Raw genomic sequence first — 17,919 nt, forward strand, 5'->3', positions numbered from 1 at the left:
TTTGCACTTCTACGGTACAGTTGCTCTTGATTTAAATTAATTTTTTGTTTACTTTGTTTCCCTCTCTTAACCTTTTAGGATTTGAAAGGTGTTTTGTTAGGTTTTCTTGAATACTTTGAACTTTCACTACCTGCTTAAGAGGAAACAATTTGAGTCTACCCCCCACTGATGGCAACCCACAATTTTTGTTCTGAAAGCCAATCTTGTTGATTTTATTTTCTTCCAACACCTGTTAGTGATACTGGAAGTTGGTTTCATGGTAATAATAAGGCAATGTACTACATGCTTTTATTTATTGTAATACTATAAATTGTAGTAGTTTTTTTTTACAACTTGTACTTTTTGCACACACCACAGTAAAATTGCCCTTATGTTTTTCTGAATATTTTTTGCTGTGACATTGATGTGTCCCAAGTCAGGGAAACTTATTAGGTCGGCCCATGTTTCCCACCTGAAGAAATATTTTGGGCCTATCTAAGACCAAAGCGCCGATGCCGGGACGTTTATAGGGATAGTTTGGGGCTTAGTGGATTTAGTTTAGTTTTTTTTTCTGTCTTCTTATTCACTTCCTTACACGACACTAACACTCTAATATTTTTACTTTTCCTCTTTTACAGTACATATACACGGGGGGGATCGGGGTTAGCATTGGCTGTTTAGAGAATTTTTTTGCTTCGGCAATTTTTCTAGGTTGTTCATCGGGAGTGTAATTTATGTTTATTTATTTTTAACATTCCCTACTGCAGTCGCGCAGCCTGCTATCCTTGGTTCGGGCAACCCATTACATTTTAAAACACAAGCTTACATTTTCTTTCCCTTTTCTTTTTTGTTTTTTTCTCTGTTTTAGTAGGGTCAGTCCGTTGGCAGTAGGTGGAATTCTTCTTTGTTTTTCAGCAAAGTTAAGCTGTGATGGATAGGTGTAGTTTTTATTGTTGAAAATATTGTTGAAGATTGTAGTTGGCTATATATTTTTGTAGTTAGTTATTGTTTTTGTCTCTCTGTGTCTTTAAGGCTTTATAATTTTGTCTCTGAAGCTGCTAGATGTTCCAGCGGCTATATTTATTTTTTGCTGTTTAGTGGTTATATTGGAAGTGCTTTTTTACTGTTGTTACTTTGATCCTTTGAAGACTTTGTTATTGTTAAAGTTGTAGAGGTTTATTGTTTTTTAACCTAATTTTGTTGGATTTTGGTCCAGTTAGTTTTTTGGGTCTCTTTTCCATAGGTTTCAGGGTATTTTGTGCCTTACCTGGCCAACACTTAACAAACTGTAGTTTTTTTTAAAGTTCCTAATTAACCCACTTTACCACGACCAAATGATTTCCTTACTCCGTTAAGCTTTTGCCATAGCTCTACAAAGTTTTTCTTTCACGCCTTTTAAGAGCCTGATTTAATTTGCTCCAATTCTCTAAATTTTATAGTAGTATGGTAAAATAAAATTTATTTGTCTTTTCCCACTGGCCACCATTTTTTCTCAGCCGTCCCGTAGGTGGAGGAGAGTACTGGCCCACTTTTACTAAATTTTTCCAGTACCAGGTTATTACCTAATTAGCCTTTACAACGCAAACTTAGGTCTGTTGATATTATGATGGGTGTAATTTTCTCATATTTGTAATTTCGCTTTGAGATGGTCTCTTCATCCTTTCTGATCCCCTCATCTTTGAACAAAAATACAGACTTTATATCTGGAGTAATACTCTCCTGGTGGTTTTAGGAGTTCCCCCAACCGTTCGGAGTTTCCATTCGGGTGCTTAAGTGGCCCTTGGGTTCCGGGTTGGAGATAACCGGATAGTGGAGACTTGGGGAGTGCTTTGGCTAATAAGTGTACACTTACTTAATTTCCTTCCCAACCTTACTGGAACACCCTATTTGAGCCTTTTGACCACCGAGCGTATTAGTGATTTGGAAAGAAACGAATAAACCCAAACCTTGTGTCAACACTTCAGACCTTTATTTATTGGTAGCTACCACAGAAAGTACATAAAATTGTTTGAGTTTTTTTACTACTACAAGGCTTTTCCTCAAGCCTCTTTAAATTAAAAAGATTTATTCTTGAATAGTGTGGTCAGTCGGAATTGATTCTAGCCGTTACGCTTTTGGAGCGCCTCGCGAGCGTGCAGGATATCCATACTAGAGCAATATCTAGCAGATTGCTAACTACAGCGATACCAGTTGTAGTCTCTACTCTTTCCGTTCTTGACTTCCTACCTATTACTTTTGAGTTTTTTTCTTATCACTCCCGGGGTAGAGGGGGAGGATGTGGCGTTTGCCACTTTATTTTGTTGGCCGTTGGACGGGCCGGGAGCTGTTTCCCTACAGCTGGTCGAGTCGTCTGTTTTTTCCAGATGGTTTATCTCTATTTATAGATGTTTCTGTGGAATTCTGCCTGTTTGATTGGTTCTAGTTTTCACGTTTCTAGATATCTGGAATTATCAGACTAACTTCAGGTGTCCTGATTCCCGGCAACAGATCCAAGCAACTGCAGGAATACTGTCAACAACAGTATCAATGGAGCTTATCAGGTACGTATTAAATGTTCCAGGACTTTTCGTATATTATATTGATGCAGGTTTAGATGAATCCTTGTGGCCATTTATGAGCTTCCAGGATGTCTGGCATGGATTCGAGGTATTGTTGATAAGCTGAGTATTAGCGAGCCTTTTAGCCGAGTCTATCCTGCGCCTATAGATTTGTTTAGTCTCACAGTAGAGTTTGTGAACACCTATGATGAAATTGCCTCCTATTAAGATGGATTTATTAGGAAGTAACTTAGGCAGACAGTCGATAAGCCTATATATAAATTCGAGAAAATCTCTAATTTGTGATCGGTAAATAAACACAATTATTGTTCAGTAAATTATTAAGTCGATACCTGTGAGCTCACCGTCTACCTCCTGGTTAAACTCAGAAAAATCTAAGATTCCTGTCCAGAGAAGTGACAACTCCCCCTAACTTAAAATTTACCCTACAGAAGACGGTAGCTAAGATTTACTGGATAATTTCCCTGGAAAGTTCGCTTTCAACTTAGCAAATTTTTACTGACACATAGCACATTTGGTTCAATGTCATTGCTGAACAAAGAAAAACTATTAGATTTGGTTCTTAAACTTAGCATATTTACATACGCTATTGTAAAATTATAGCCATGACCACCACTATTTTTGTTGTTTTTAATGACTGAATGGACATTTTTGATTGTGAGGCTAGGCCTATTGTACTAGCATGAGAAACATTACTTACTTTGTTACTTTGTTGTTAGGCTATCTTGAATGAAACACGTTTCAATACTACGTTCATTGGACACAGAGAAATCTCAACAAGTTGATCTTTCTTTGAAAAATTCTTACATTTATACCCTTTGTGTCCATTTTATCAACTAAGAATTCGGTATCAGGGTGGTTACAGCTGAGTAATTCTTTCACAGAAGCTACCGTTGTTCCTTTGTTCACCTTTTTAAGATGAAAACGAACACGTCTATCTCCATTAAATAAGGAATTCAATACATTAGGTGAAGTTTTCTCAGCGATATTTTCTGGATACAAAACCAAGTAATTTTTACTATTTCGGATAGCTCAATGTCTGTCTTCAATAAACATAGTAAGTTTCTTAAAAAGCCCAGGGCTGTTTCCTTGACACTTCATTCGTTTTTTAATTTTTAGGGGTTATTGTTCCAATAAACTTTTCCTTTTTTCGATAGATCGACTTCAACGTAATTAGTCTTGCCGGCTTGTGGTTTTAATAATTTGGTCTAGTAGTCCTTGGCTTAGAAAGTTTATTAGGGCGACGGGGTGTTGTTGGCACGGATGGGAAATCTAAATCCTTTGGTCTTCTAGGGTGTCATCTGCAACCACGTTTCTGCCGTCATGGCCTAACTTAAAATTTACTTTTATTGCATAAAGTAAACTATTATCACTGATGACCCCTCTCACCAATACAAAACGTTTTCTCGTGATCTCATTGGGATTACAATAATCATCCACGTTCACGACACGTGAAAATATGATTGCCAGATTCTAGATGTACAGCTCACACATCCACATTAAACTATCCACTAGCAACTGCCGGGCTTGATGACTCCTCTCAACAATACAAGACGTTTTCTCGTGATCTTATTGAGATTACAATAATCATCCACGTTCACGACACGTGAAAATATGATTGCCAGATTCTAGATGTACAGCTCACACATCCACATTAAACTATCCACTAGCAACTGCCGGGCTTGATGACTCCTCTCAACAATACAAGACGTTTTCTCGTGATCTTATTGAGATTACAATAATCATCCACGTTCACGACACGTGAAAATATGATTGCCAGATTCTAGATGTACAGCTCACACATCCACATTAAACTATCCACTAGCAACTGCCGGGCTTGATGACTCCTCTCAACAATACAAGACGTTTTCTCGTGATCTTATTGAGATTACAATAATCATCCACGTTCACGACACGTGAAAATATGATTGCCAGATTCTAGATGTACAGCTCACACATCCACATTACACTATCCACTAGCAAATGCCGGGCTTGATGACTCCTCTCACCAATACAAGACGTTTTCTCGTGATCTCATTGGGATTACAATAATCATCCACGTTCACGACACGTGAAAATATGATTGCCAGATTCTAGATGTACAGCTCATACATCCACATTACACTATCCACTAGCAACTGCCGGGCTTTAAATTTATAGCCATCTATATCCCTACACGCCAAATGGAACTTATATTTACAGAATCCAGCACAAATAGCTTTTGGTCACTACTTTTAATCATTGAATAATTGCACTGAATGCACAAATCGTGTTAACTGTCCACTGCCGTTATTTTCATCCATTCAAGCTAATTTTTTACATAAATCACTATTTTTAAGCTTCATTAATCCATAATTTTAATAGCTCATTACTATAAGTAGGGCTGGTAAACAATTATGTATTTTTCATCGAAACTGCATCAATCCCCACACAGTAGCAGCGGCAATCATCACATCAACAGAATAGAGTATCTCTCTTTTCCTGTACACCAATATCTTTTCACTTTTCTGGTTATATGCCACTGCTGGACATACATAGGGTTACCCAAATGTAAGTGCCTCATCAGTTTTGATGTACTTAGTGTGGATGGAACAGGACGGTTTGATCCAGTCACACATGAACGTTCCTGGGGAAGTAATAATATCTCCATGCACGTGCAATGTTGTTTCTTCTTTCATTTCTTTATAGCCAACATACTAAAATTGTCAGGAGATCAGTGATTATACATTTTAGCCAAGCAATTCAATCAATTTCAGCTATCTCAACGCTGAGAGTTTGGTACTATTTATAATCTGTGTGTTCCGAAAAATGGTAACATTTCTTACCATTGTAATCCTAAGGTCTACAATAGTAAGAATAATTCTCAAGCATTGTCATGTTCCCATAAGTCAGCAAGATACTGTGCTCTTTTACAGTAATATTATCATCATATAAGTAATTTGCAAATGGGACACAGGAATACTATGTTTTGTATTGGCTCTAATGGTATTCAAAACTTTAAACTGCCTGAAGGAGTACAAAAACGTACTTAATTTACGGTCCAAATATGTCGGAGATCTTCTTATTCTGTAATTGGGTGAGAGTTAGTGCACTTATCACTAGAGGGGCTGGACAATTTCATACCTGTATGTCTGTGTCCAAATGACATCACGAAACTAACTAGCCGTCATGTTTACCCACAAAACCAATATTATAGTATTTGCCTAAACCTATGGAGTAACATTCAACATTATCGTCATACTGAAATGAAACTTCATGCTTAATTTCAAGTCTATAGTTAGTTCGTTTAGGATATATCCTGCAGACAGGCTGGCATATAAACAGTAAAGGAGAACGACGACATAAATGAAATTTGTCCAGCCCTACTAGTGATAGGCTTACCTAACGCTCAGCCAATCAAAAGTAGTGAGTTGAGATTCCAACAAGGAATGTCACTAAAGGAAAACAACACATAACTATTTCAAGAACAAGATATGAAGAGCACTTAGGCCAAGTTGTTTGCGTCGGTTTGGTTACAAAATGAAGCAATTAAGCGAGATCTGAATGTTCAACATAGTTGCCTCAACAGCTCGGCTTCACACCTTAGCTCTTACCTCTCAGACTGAATTTTGGGGCCAAATTATAATTAAAATAATTTATAACCAGTATATTTCAATAAATAGTTATTGACAGTACAATATAGCATTGAGGATACTGTTGTATAAATAAATTGTTAATTGTGACGTAAAATAAAATCCATATTAGGCCTAATACAATTTTATATTGCTATTTTTGTTTCTACGCAACAGGACATTATACATAAATTATATTGTATATATTGTTATAGTCTGTATAAATATATACAATGTGAGTGAATACTCTCTGTTTAGTTTTAGACGAAGATGAAAGGATGGAACTCAGTACAAGTTTCTAATAAATAGAAGTTAAATTAACCTTTACCTTAACCTAAGTTAAAGACAATGTTACAACTTTACCCATTTCACCACAATGGGATTTGAGAGGAGGCTCAAAATGTTTAAATTTAAACACCCTTAAATGGCACTTCATTTGAAATGCCTTGAGAAAAAATACAGTACTAGCTAGAGCTTTCTATCTCAACCTAGTACGAAATGGCAGCCTTTATTTATTAATGTAAAAGCATGGATGGATCCTGCTCAACCTTCAATGGACAAATATAGAAAAACGAAAACTGAGGACGTCCATGTAAGAAAGAAAGTTGAAACATATTTAAAAAACGCCCATAATTCTTAACGTAAAGTTAGAGTAGTACTAGTAATAAATTACAAGGCTGCGTTTCAATGCAAGTTTCGTAAAGTTCTACAGAAGAATTATGCAGGGCGGTAGAACAACTTCCCAGATACCCTCGATGCTGTGGACAGTTTCCATTCCCTCTAGTGTTTGGCGGTGCACTATTGTCTTGTTGTAAAAAATGGTCAGATTTGTCTCCCTCATGATAAAACCGAAGCCTCTGTGGACGCATTGGAGCAGCAATTTTGCTGAATCCTGGCGTTGAACACTCTATCCATGGTGATCACGTTTACCTTTGCATGGACATTTTCGATCGAGAGGCTTCTGAAAATGTCAATGAACTTGGACTTGCTTCAACCTGAGAAGTACAAGCCGATTTCACTAATCCTGACCTTCTCTAGGTTCCCTGAAGATGTCAAGCAGCCGATACAAAGTTATCAGTGCTGCTTTCGTCGAGAGCACTCTACTACTCTCCAGCTTAGGTAAAAGGTATTACCTTACCATCCAAATCCTGTCCTAAGGTGTGTGTGTCACCTTATAAATGGATGTGGATGGTAAGAAAATACCTTTCACCTGAACTAATACCGCATGCCTACCGACTTTGACTTTGTAAAAAACAACTCTCCAGCTGTTACTACATTTGTTGACAACTTTAATAACCGACTGTTCACCACTGCAATTACCCTATATATTAGTCATACTTTAAACAGGGTGTGGCACGAAGGTCTCCCTTGCAAGTTAGCTCGTAGTCCCCTGCCGCATCAGTTGTTCCGACTGCTTAACTCCTTTCTGACTGGACGCCGATTCTCGGTCTCTCTTGGGACATTAACTTTTTCCGTGCGACCAGTAAAGCTTGTGTGTCACAGGGATCGGTTCTTGGGTTGATCCACTTTGTGTGGTATATCAATAGCATGCTTTCTCGCCAAGGATCTCCACTGACGTTGACCTCTTCTTGGTTCCGTCGATCCGGATGTGATCTTCCCGTTGTTCACTCGTTGATAGATTGTTATCAAAACGGACAAATGTGAGGCGACCTGCTTCACCTGGAAGAACTATGGTCTAGACTCTTCGGCAGGTCCTGAATAACCAGGACCGACTACGATGGCAATGTGCCTCGCGATAGGGATGGTCAGGTGACTATCGACAAAGGGCTGCAGCTCGCAAGATTCCTACTGGCTTTCATATCTCTTGCTCCACTTCTTCCCGCTCTTTATCTCCTACCACCTCCACCAAGCTGATTCATGGCATCTCCACCTCACGGCCATCCATCACCTACGCCGGCCCTTGTGGTACAACCAGCTGGCCGCTACCCATAGGAAATCGTTCAAATAATTCAAACACAGGGTTTTTCGCTTCCTATCTGGAGCATTTTGGTTTGTTCGGAGCACTGTAATGCACTCCCTTGGCTTCCAACGCTGAGCGACTACGTCGGGGCCTGGTCTTTCCGTGTGCACGGAACTCCCATAGAGTTTCATTTATTTAGACCTAATGTCTATCCTCAAACTCCGCCGACCACATACATCTGCTTTATTGAACATTTCTTTCTTTACTATTTGACTTTATTAACTACACTTCAGTACTGTATCATTCTATCCCAGCACAAAAGTGTATGCTGAAATACACTGCTGTTTTGCTTTACAGGATTCACTGAGAAGTTTGTTTCAGAAGCAGCTCTGAATAGTAACCCCAATTCTTCAATGGTTCACTTTATTATTTTATAAAACTTAACAAAGTATTAACGTAATTTTTAATTTTATGTGTATATGGAAATGGTTTGTAAAACAGTACTCTAGTAACAGCTATCTAGTAATGACATCCACTTCGTTTTAGTGTATTACCATTAAATACCGGGTGTCTCACGAAGAGTTTTAAACGTCTGATCTTATATTACTTACCCACTTACGCATAGAATATTTTCATACCCTAGAAAATTTATTAAATAGGTTTTAAAAATATTCTGTGAAAATTCGCAGCTCTCTAGCTCTAATTTTTGAAACAAATTGGTGGCATTTAAAAAAAAACGCTTTAAAAACAGTTCAAAAACATGTTTTGTTTTTTGTTTTGTAAAACTATTTGTTGTCATATTCTAGAAAACTATGCATTTGAATCGGAAAATTAGAACATAGTCTATTAAAAAACCGACAATTACAGTGAACAATTATTCGAACTGTAATCCATCCACAGCGTCACGCTTATAACAGCGCTTAGCAAATGAACCGTAAACTCTCACAAAGAAATTCTGCGGTATCCGGAAAAGTTCCTCTTCAATTGGCTATTTTAATTTTGGGTCTACGAGTATAAACTTGTCCCTTTATGCAACCCCATAGAAAGAAATCACACACAGTTATATCTGGGGATCAGGGTAGCCAATCTAAAAAATCGCTTCCTCGACCCATTCAACGGCCATGAAGGTTTTCATTTAGTTATCGCTTGACATGATGTGCAAAATGAGGAGCTCAATCTTGTTGGAAGATTGCTTGATCCATTTCCGGAACCGTAAAATAAGGCAAGACGTGTTCATTTTAAATCTGTTCAATTCTATTCCCAGTCCTATTGTACTGTCTAAAATGTCGTAACATAGCACCCCATTGCAACTGACAGCTGCCCAAATAGTAATTCATTTTGATTTCATTAGAGTCTGTTCAAGAAGGTATGGATTACCGGTGTTGTAATAATTACAATTTTGCCTATTTATAGTACGATAGAGAGTGTAATCGTCTGAAAAAAACCCTTTGAGTATGCCAATTAGGAGTTAGCTCATGAAACTCAATGGTACGAGAACAAATTTCCACTCTCCTGTCCGTATCATCTTCAAGAAGATTATAAACTAGGTGACTTTTGTAAAATTTTATTTTATTTTTATTAATTATTTTCTGTACTGAAGTCTTTGGAACACCAGTTTCAACTTCAACCTTCCTTAGTGATTTCGGTTTACCTAGAGAGCAGAGCATTGATGCGCATACTAGTTCTTCTCTTTCCTCATTTGATCCTCTAGAATACTCTTACGACACTTCCAGTTTAAAATAAAAGATTTTTCAACTTGGTTATTGTTGGATAGCTTAAGTAGTTACACTCCTGGATAGACAATCTGAAATTTCCTAATTGCTTCTGTAATTTTGCCAAAAGCAATAGCCCACGAACAACATTTTACTTTTTGTTCAACATTAAAAACCATTTCTTGACTTACCATTGTTCTTCAACTTCAATATAAGTAAAACTGTAATGGAGGAGCTTAGGTTAAACTTTTATAGCACAAGTAATATTCTTAAATTAAACAGCTGTTTTCAACAATGAGAATTCTTTAACAGCTGCTCTTTAAAACTACAACGCAGTAATCAATTCAAGAAATGAGTTTTTAAAGGAAGCAAAATTATACATATTAAATATGTCACCATTTTGGTTCTAAAATTTATAGGAAGCTTTAATTTTCACAGATTAATTTTAAAACCTGCTTTATTCGTTCAATAGATTTTGACATTGTTCGATATACAAATGGTTAATTAATATTAAATCAAACGTTTAAATCTCTTCGCGGGACACTCTGTTTATTGTACGTTGAACTCAAATACGTCGTCATGGAGTAAATATGTATATACTTTTGGATAAGTAAAACTATTAAAACTAAAGAGCACATTTAAATGTAATTGAAGCAACTCGTAAACAGTATAGATCATTAGTTTTAACAGTTACTACCGACTAAAGCTGTATTCCCCTTTCTTTGGACTATGATTTCCCACGGTACCAACGTTAGGTATAACTTCGCCGGGGAGGATTATACAGCTACTACTTTTTCTTCTGGTAAACTAAGGTCTCCCTTTCATCTTTCTTCTAGTTTCTTGGCTTTTGCTCTTTCCTTTCGATTGAACGGAGATGTGCGAAGCCTTCTACAGCAAAGGTGCTTGTGGTGTTCCAGACAACTTTTGTTGACAGAATTACTTCTACTATTATCTCTGGTTGGACTTTCCGATTAAGTGCACTCTCCAATTGGTCACGCTGAGATCTGAAGCGATAGAGACAAAGAATACGTGCTCCGCATCTCCTGGGACTCCTGGGCAGGACGGGCACTCCGGAGAATCGTCGTGCTTGAAGCGGTGAGGATACACCCGGAAGCAGCCGTGCCCTAACATCATCTGTCTGAGACAGTAATTGACCTCCCCGTAGTTTCGGTTCAGCCAAACATCGATGCTTGGTATGAGATGGTGTATCCATATTCTGTTTACTACGACATCCCTCTGTGTTTGCCAACGTACGATGCTGCTCTGTCGTTCTTCTGTTCTGAGTTCCTCAGGATTATGGTATCTACTAGCCAGACCCCTCGAAGAGCAACCGTACAAACCAACGCAGTTGGATGGAGGGTGAAAACCTTTGACCAAGCTGCTTTGGTAGTAACCTTAGAATCCGACTAGACTATCCAACGAAGACCCTCAGTGCACTGGTGGAATAATTACATTGGTGCCTTATATAAAGAGGGTCTCAGACGAAGAAGATTATCACAGCTTAGATTCCGGTGACCTAGCTATGCAGAGCTGGTTGCAGAGAACTAAAAGTCCCACCGAGAATTAAATAAAGCCATAAAGGATAGCAAAAGACGCTGTTGTAAGGAATTCGTTGAGGAAGAAGAAAAGGATCCATGAGGCAGACGGTACAAGGTGGACATGAGCCACCTGAAATGCCAAAAATGCCTTTACCTACGTGCCCACAGCTCGTAGCTCGAGGATTGTCACTGCACTGTTTCCTCGACAACCGGTATTCACCTATCAGTCAAAGCAGCTCAACCCTGAAGGCATCCCGCATATCATACAGGATAAATAGTTGGAGGTATGTAATCGCGTAGGAAATAGCAAGGTGCCAGGATTGGATGGAATCCCAAATATTGCATTAAAAACAGCTATGAAATCAGCACCAACACTATTTCCAGAAACATACGATACGTGTCTAAAAGAAGGAAACGTTCCTAGCAGATGTAAGCATGCTCGATACGGCAGGTAAGATACTTGAACGCATAATCTACCAAGGAATAGAGGCAGTAGTCGAACCGCTACTTGCCGACAACCAGTATGGATTTCGCAGAGGGTGGTAAACGCTGGATGCCGTCAATCTCGTCGTCAGCACAGCTAGGGATGCTATCGCAGGGGATAAATGGAAGAATGAAACGAAGGAGTACTGCCTAGTGGCTATGCTAGACATCAAAAACGCCTTCAACTTCGCCATTTGGGACTGCATTAAGCAGGCCCTCGAAAGAATGAATGTGCCAGGATCCCTGCGTAGGATAGTTGCAAGCTACTTCACAGACAGAGTCCGGAATACGACACGAAGGAGTATGATATTACATGAGGTATACCTCAGTGTTCTGTTCTTGGTCCGCTTTTGTGGAGTAGCATATGTAACGGATTGCTTAGAATCGAAATACCAAGAACGGCTAAATTTGTTGCGAATGTGGATAACGTAGCCATAGTGATCGTTGCCAAGCATCGTCACTGTCATCCAAATTAACTCATGGATGAATACGGTGAACTTGAAACTTATCCAAGCACAAGACCGAGGCGGTGCCCATTACCAGCAATCAAATCAAATCAAATCAAATCAATTTTTATTGCCAGGACATAATCACATGTATAGCAATAGTCAAGATATTCTAAAATTAATATCTAAAATTTAAAACTTTCACATCGCCTCAAACCACATTCAAACGTACAAATTTTCAGCCAACTCCACATTCATCCAGCCAATATTCCCATTTCCAGCGCCGGTAGTCAGTTTGCTAATTGTGCGGTCACCCAGTCGAATGCCATAAACTCGTCAGCACTGTAAAATGCTTGCGACACTAAAAAGCGTCTTAAACGAGTTTTTAACACCTTAGGCGTTGGGGCATTTCTTAACTGATCTGGCAACTTGTTGATGAACCGAATACCTGCCTGGGAGGGCAAGTGTTCGTAAACCCCCGTCCTGTGTCTTCCAGTTCGGTAGGCATCTCTGCCTCTTGTCTCATACTCGTGTATGTCACGGCCCCGGGTTAATGCACATTTGGACAAACAAAATGAGCTTGTCTCAAGAATGTAGAGACAAGGCAGAGTCAACAGTTGCAACGTTTTGAAGGCTTCTTTGCACGATTCTCGGAATTTCATTTTTGCGATTATGCGAATCGCTTGCTTCTGAATTTTGAATGCTCGGAAGAAATGGTTGTTTGCGCAGGCTCCCCATAACACCAGACCGTAAGTGAGGTGGGGGTAGATCAAGCCATAATACGCCGTCATCAGTACCTGAGTAGGGCAGTACTTGGCTAAAGATCTCAAGACATAAATGCCTGAGGACAGTCTGGAACAAACGTGGTCAATGTGAGCATTCCAAGTCAATCTTCGATCAAGGAATATTCCCAGAAACTTTGAACATTCGACTTCATCCAGCACTGTGTCTTCCAATAATACGGCTGCACCGTCATTGAGATTTCCTGATCGCAGTGCGAAAGTCAGGACGTTTGACTTTGAAGAATTTGCTTTGAGGTTGAGGCTATTGAAGTGCTGGACACAACTGTTGACGTCGAGAAAGCTTTGTTGTTCCAGAATCATTTTGGATTTGCTGGTAAAACAAAGTGTTGTGTCATCAGCATACTGCACAAGTTTCCCGTGCAGTAGTGATGAGTCTATGTCATTGACATAGATGAGAAAAAGAATTGGACTGAGAATTGATCCTTGAGGGACTCCATATCTCAGCTGCAACGGCTCGGAAAATTTGTTTGAGATTTGAACAAGCTGTTTTCTGCGGCTTAGAAATGAGCTAAGCCACTGAAGAGGCACGCCTCTGATGCCATGGGATTCAAGTTTGTCAAGCAGCTTCACGTGGTCGACACAGTCAAATGCTTTAGTTAAGTCGAGAAATACACTTAAAGTGAGATTTCGACTTTCTAATCCCTCTACTACCATTTCAACAAGACTCACAATTGCATCAATTGTCGACTTGCCCCTTCTGAAACCGAATTGGTGTTCAGAAAGAAGGTTGTGATTATTCAAAAACTGAAGCAATGTTTACGTAGATAAATTAGAATTACTATAAAAGCTGCCAGCCTATGGTAAATATTTTATATAAAATCTGTTTGCTTATATTACCCGTTGACTGGTTAAGATTGTTTGACGAAAAATATACTAATGTTAAAACCTTTAAAATGCTCAAATTATACAACATTTCAATAGAAAATACATTTAAATAATCAATACTATATATAAAATTATATCAGTTATATGATTTGTTTGCATTTATCGTACTTCTATAATACTTGATGACGGTCTTTTTGATGTAAAATATATTCTATATATTGAATTAGTTTCACATAATCAAAATCGTCATTTTTATTGGTACTAGTGGTACTAGTCATTTTTATAGCTAATTGTACACTTTACTGAACCATGCCGTAAACTTTGACTAATAAAAGTATACATTTGTGGCAGTTTTTTCTTTAAGCTGGCGCTCCTCAGAGGTATTGAAATATTTCTAAAATTTAATGTGGTTATGGAAAGGAGAATTCACTGTAACATTAACCAGGTAACGTAGTAAATATTTAACGGAATATAAGATGATGTAATTTTTTATTATATTTCTTTATCAGTTTCGAACAATACGATAAAAAAAAAACAATACTCCATATATATATATTTACATTTATTAAAGTGGAGTTTATCTTATTCAGAGTACTTGAAAGAAACATAGTTAGTGGACACAGCATACTATATATTTATTGTGACCAATAATTTATTTCATCAACATGCACTCTTTAAGTGTATACAATTTTTGGCTGAGAAGACTCCATGCCTTTTAATGAGAATATGTACACATAGGTAAAGCTAATGATAATAATATGACACATTAGTAACAAATTTACAGTATACTAAATCAAATGTTGTGTAATAGGTATAATGTATACAAAATATCGAGCCTTAGCTCATTTCATTCTTGAAGTAGTCCTTTGAGTAGACAGATAGTCATTATAGAAAGAAATTTTTTCTTCCCCCATTGCTAACAAAAGTGAATTTCTGATAGCCTTGAATAAAAGGTTTCAAAAAAGCTTAATCACTATGGATCGACAATAATCATCATACTACTCGATTATTTGTATGTAGATAGTCGCAGTTAACGCTGCTTCGCACGCAATTTCGTAGGTTCGCACCTGTATGACCACTTCTGGTTAGAGTGAATTATATTTCCGGCGCTAATGTTGAGTTTCCTCTCTTGTCATAACCAAGAAAATATATTTAAAAATGTGTATTATTGGCTATGGTAATTTTAATCGGGTCTTAGTATATTTCGTTTAATAGTTCATTTACCCTTTTTTCTGATAATGAAAATGGATACACACAAACAATTCTGAAAAGCCTACTTCTGTCAAAAGACAACTAGGCTAGGTTGGATAACAGTCTTTAAATGTATTAAATGTTGGAATAAATTATCATTCAAGTCTGCGCTGCTAGCAGTTTCCCGCTATTTTGCACGAAATTGAGTAGGCGTTGCACATGTATGTCCATTGCCAACCAGAGAGTGAACTATATTCCGACACCAACGTTGAGTTTGCCTGTTTGCCACGATCTAGGATTTACTAAAAAGTGCATCTATATCTATGGCAATTGTAATTTACTCTTGTCTTTTTTCCATTCTATATACATAGATAGATCATAGATGAATGAAGTATACTTTTGACATTTTATAAGGTAGATTAGTACTTCCATTATCGCTGAAATCTCAAAGTGACAAATTATTGTTTTTATTTATACATTTTAACTACTAAAAATGTAACCTGACAATATTGTTGGTGTGGTGACTTTCCGTAGGCGCTTCATTTATCTAGACTTGCCGTCCATCCTCAAGCTGCGCCGACCACATACGTCTTCTTTATTGTTCATCTCTTTGTTACCGACTTGACTGCATTAACTACATTCCAGCAAACGTACCACTCTCCACCAGCACTAAATTGTATGCTACATACACTGGTGGGTGCTTCTGCACTCCAGCAGTCATTGGGACATATTTTCAGAAGCTGCTCTGATAGAAACTACCCCGTCTTCCACCGTTCAGTACATTTCACTCGCAACAAATTAAAAAACATTAAAATAAAAAACAATGCTTACACAGAACAGTTATGTTTGACAGGCTCATTCAAATCATATTACACAATTTAGAGACCGAGATGGTTTGTTACTACTTTTTAGCACGAAGGGGTTTTTGAAATTATAGTAGGCTCATACTCATTGCAGGGACCATAAGAATGTCCAATTAAAGTTTCAGTTTATTCAGTTGAGTAGTTGCGCGTGCAATCAAAAAAGTTACTTTCGCTTTTATAATATTTAGGATTAAGTTAATGTAAAATCTAACTTCTACCTGGCAGCACTTCGTTCTTAACATATCTTAAAAAAACATACGAAAATTAAATTTTTTAGACTCTCGAGGTAATATTCATTGTTAACTCTGCCAATTACCAGGAAATATAATATATTCAAATATATTATATAATAATAAGTTATTTAAAAAACGAGCACGACTTCTCAATAAGCAAATTTATTCACAGGCAGTTTGGCATCCACAAAAATATAAATACTATAGTGCTGTTAGTCATGTTAGCGTGAACGGCCATTGGCAGTTAATCAACACAGGCAGTGGTGTGATGTAAATGAATGCAAACAATTAACGATGCCATGTAACGCCATACACTACAGCCCTGCACATATTGTCTCTGTATGTCTCTAAATGAGGGCTTTGAATCTATAGAATATAACTTCCTATTATTTCTTACGGTATCAATTAGTCAGTCGAAACAATAATCTACTGGTAAAGTTATACATAAAGAAAATATTGTTATTAATCTGCATTAAAACGTAAATCCACGATCAAATTGAGGTTTTTTAACATTTTCCTATAGATGTTAAAAAGGTTAATTTTTCTATATTTGTACCAAACACCTTTTGAGGCTACATATCTAATATACAAATAATAATTAGAAGAGTTTTATTCTATTAAGAACAACAAAAATAGGCGGCAGGTATGTAGGTTGTAATTCATAAGATACATGTGATAGGAATTTAATGCAAATGTACGAATATAAGAATCTTGGAGGATATCGATAGATTGTTACTTTCGTATTATGAGGTAAAAATAGGATAAAATGTATGAAATTTTTTCTTATATTACAACGTGAATGAGCTGCGAGACTCTGAAGTTTAGGTAAGGATGATAAATCACAATTACTTTACGTGTGATTATGTTAAAAATAGAACAAAATATATTAAATAGTTTCTTTTACAAACTCTGATCGAGCTGCGAGACACTGAAGTTTAGTTAAGGATGATAAATCACATGTACTTTACGTGTGATTATGTTAAAAATAGAACCAAATATACTAAATAGTTTCTTATATTACAAACTGATCGAGCTGCGAGACACTGAAGTTTAGTTAAGGATGATAAATCACATGTACTTTACGTGTGATTATGTTAAAAATAGAGCAAAATATATTAAATAGTTTCTTATATTACAAACTGATCGAGCTGCGAGACACTGAAGTTTAGTTAAGGATGATAAATCACATGTACTTTACGTGTGATTATGTTAAAAATAGAGCAAAATATATTAAATAGTTTTCTTATATTACAAACTGATCGAGCTGCGAGACACTGAAGTTTAGTTAAGGATGATAAATCACATGTACTTTACGTGTGATTATGTTAAAAATAGAGCAAAATATATTAAATAGTTTCTTTTACAAACTCTGATCGAGCTGCGAGACACTGAAGTTTAGTTAAGGATGATAAATCACATGTACTTTACGTGTGATTATGTTAAAAATAGAACAAAATATATTAAATAGTTTCTTATATTACAAACTGATCGAGCTGCGAGACACTGAAGTTTAGGCAAGGATGATAAATCACAATTACTTTACGTGTCATTATGTTAAAAATAGAACAAAATATATTAAATAGTTTCTTATATTACAAACTGATCGACCTGCGAGACACTGAAGTTTAGTTAAGGATGATAAATCACATTTACTTTACGTGTGATTATGTTAAAAATAGAACAAAATATATTAAATAGTTTCTTATATTACAAACTGATCGAGCTGCGAGACACTGAAGTTTAGGCAAGGATGATA

The sequence above is a fragment of the Homalodisca vitripennis genome, chromosome 3 (genome assembly GCF_021130785.1).
Source record: "Homalodisca vitripennis isolate AUS2020 chromosome 3, UT_GWSS_2.1, whole genome shotgun sequence".
Lineage (NCBI taxonomy): Eukaryota > Metazoa > Arthropoda > Insecta > Hemiptera > Cicadellidae > Homalodisca > Homalodisca vitripennis.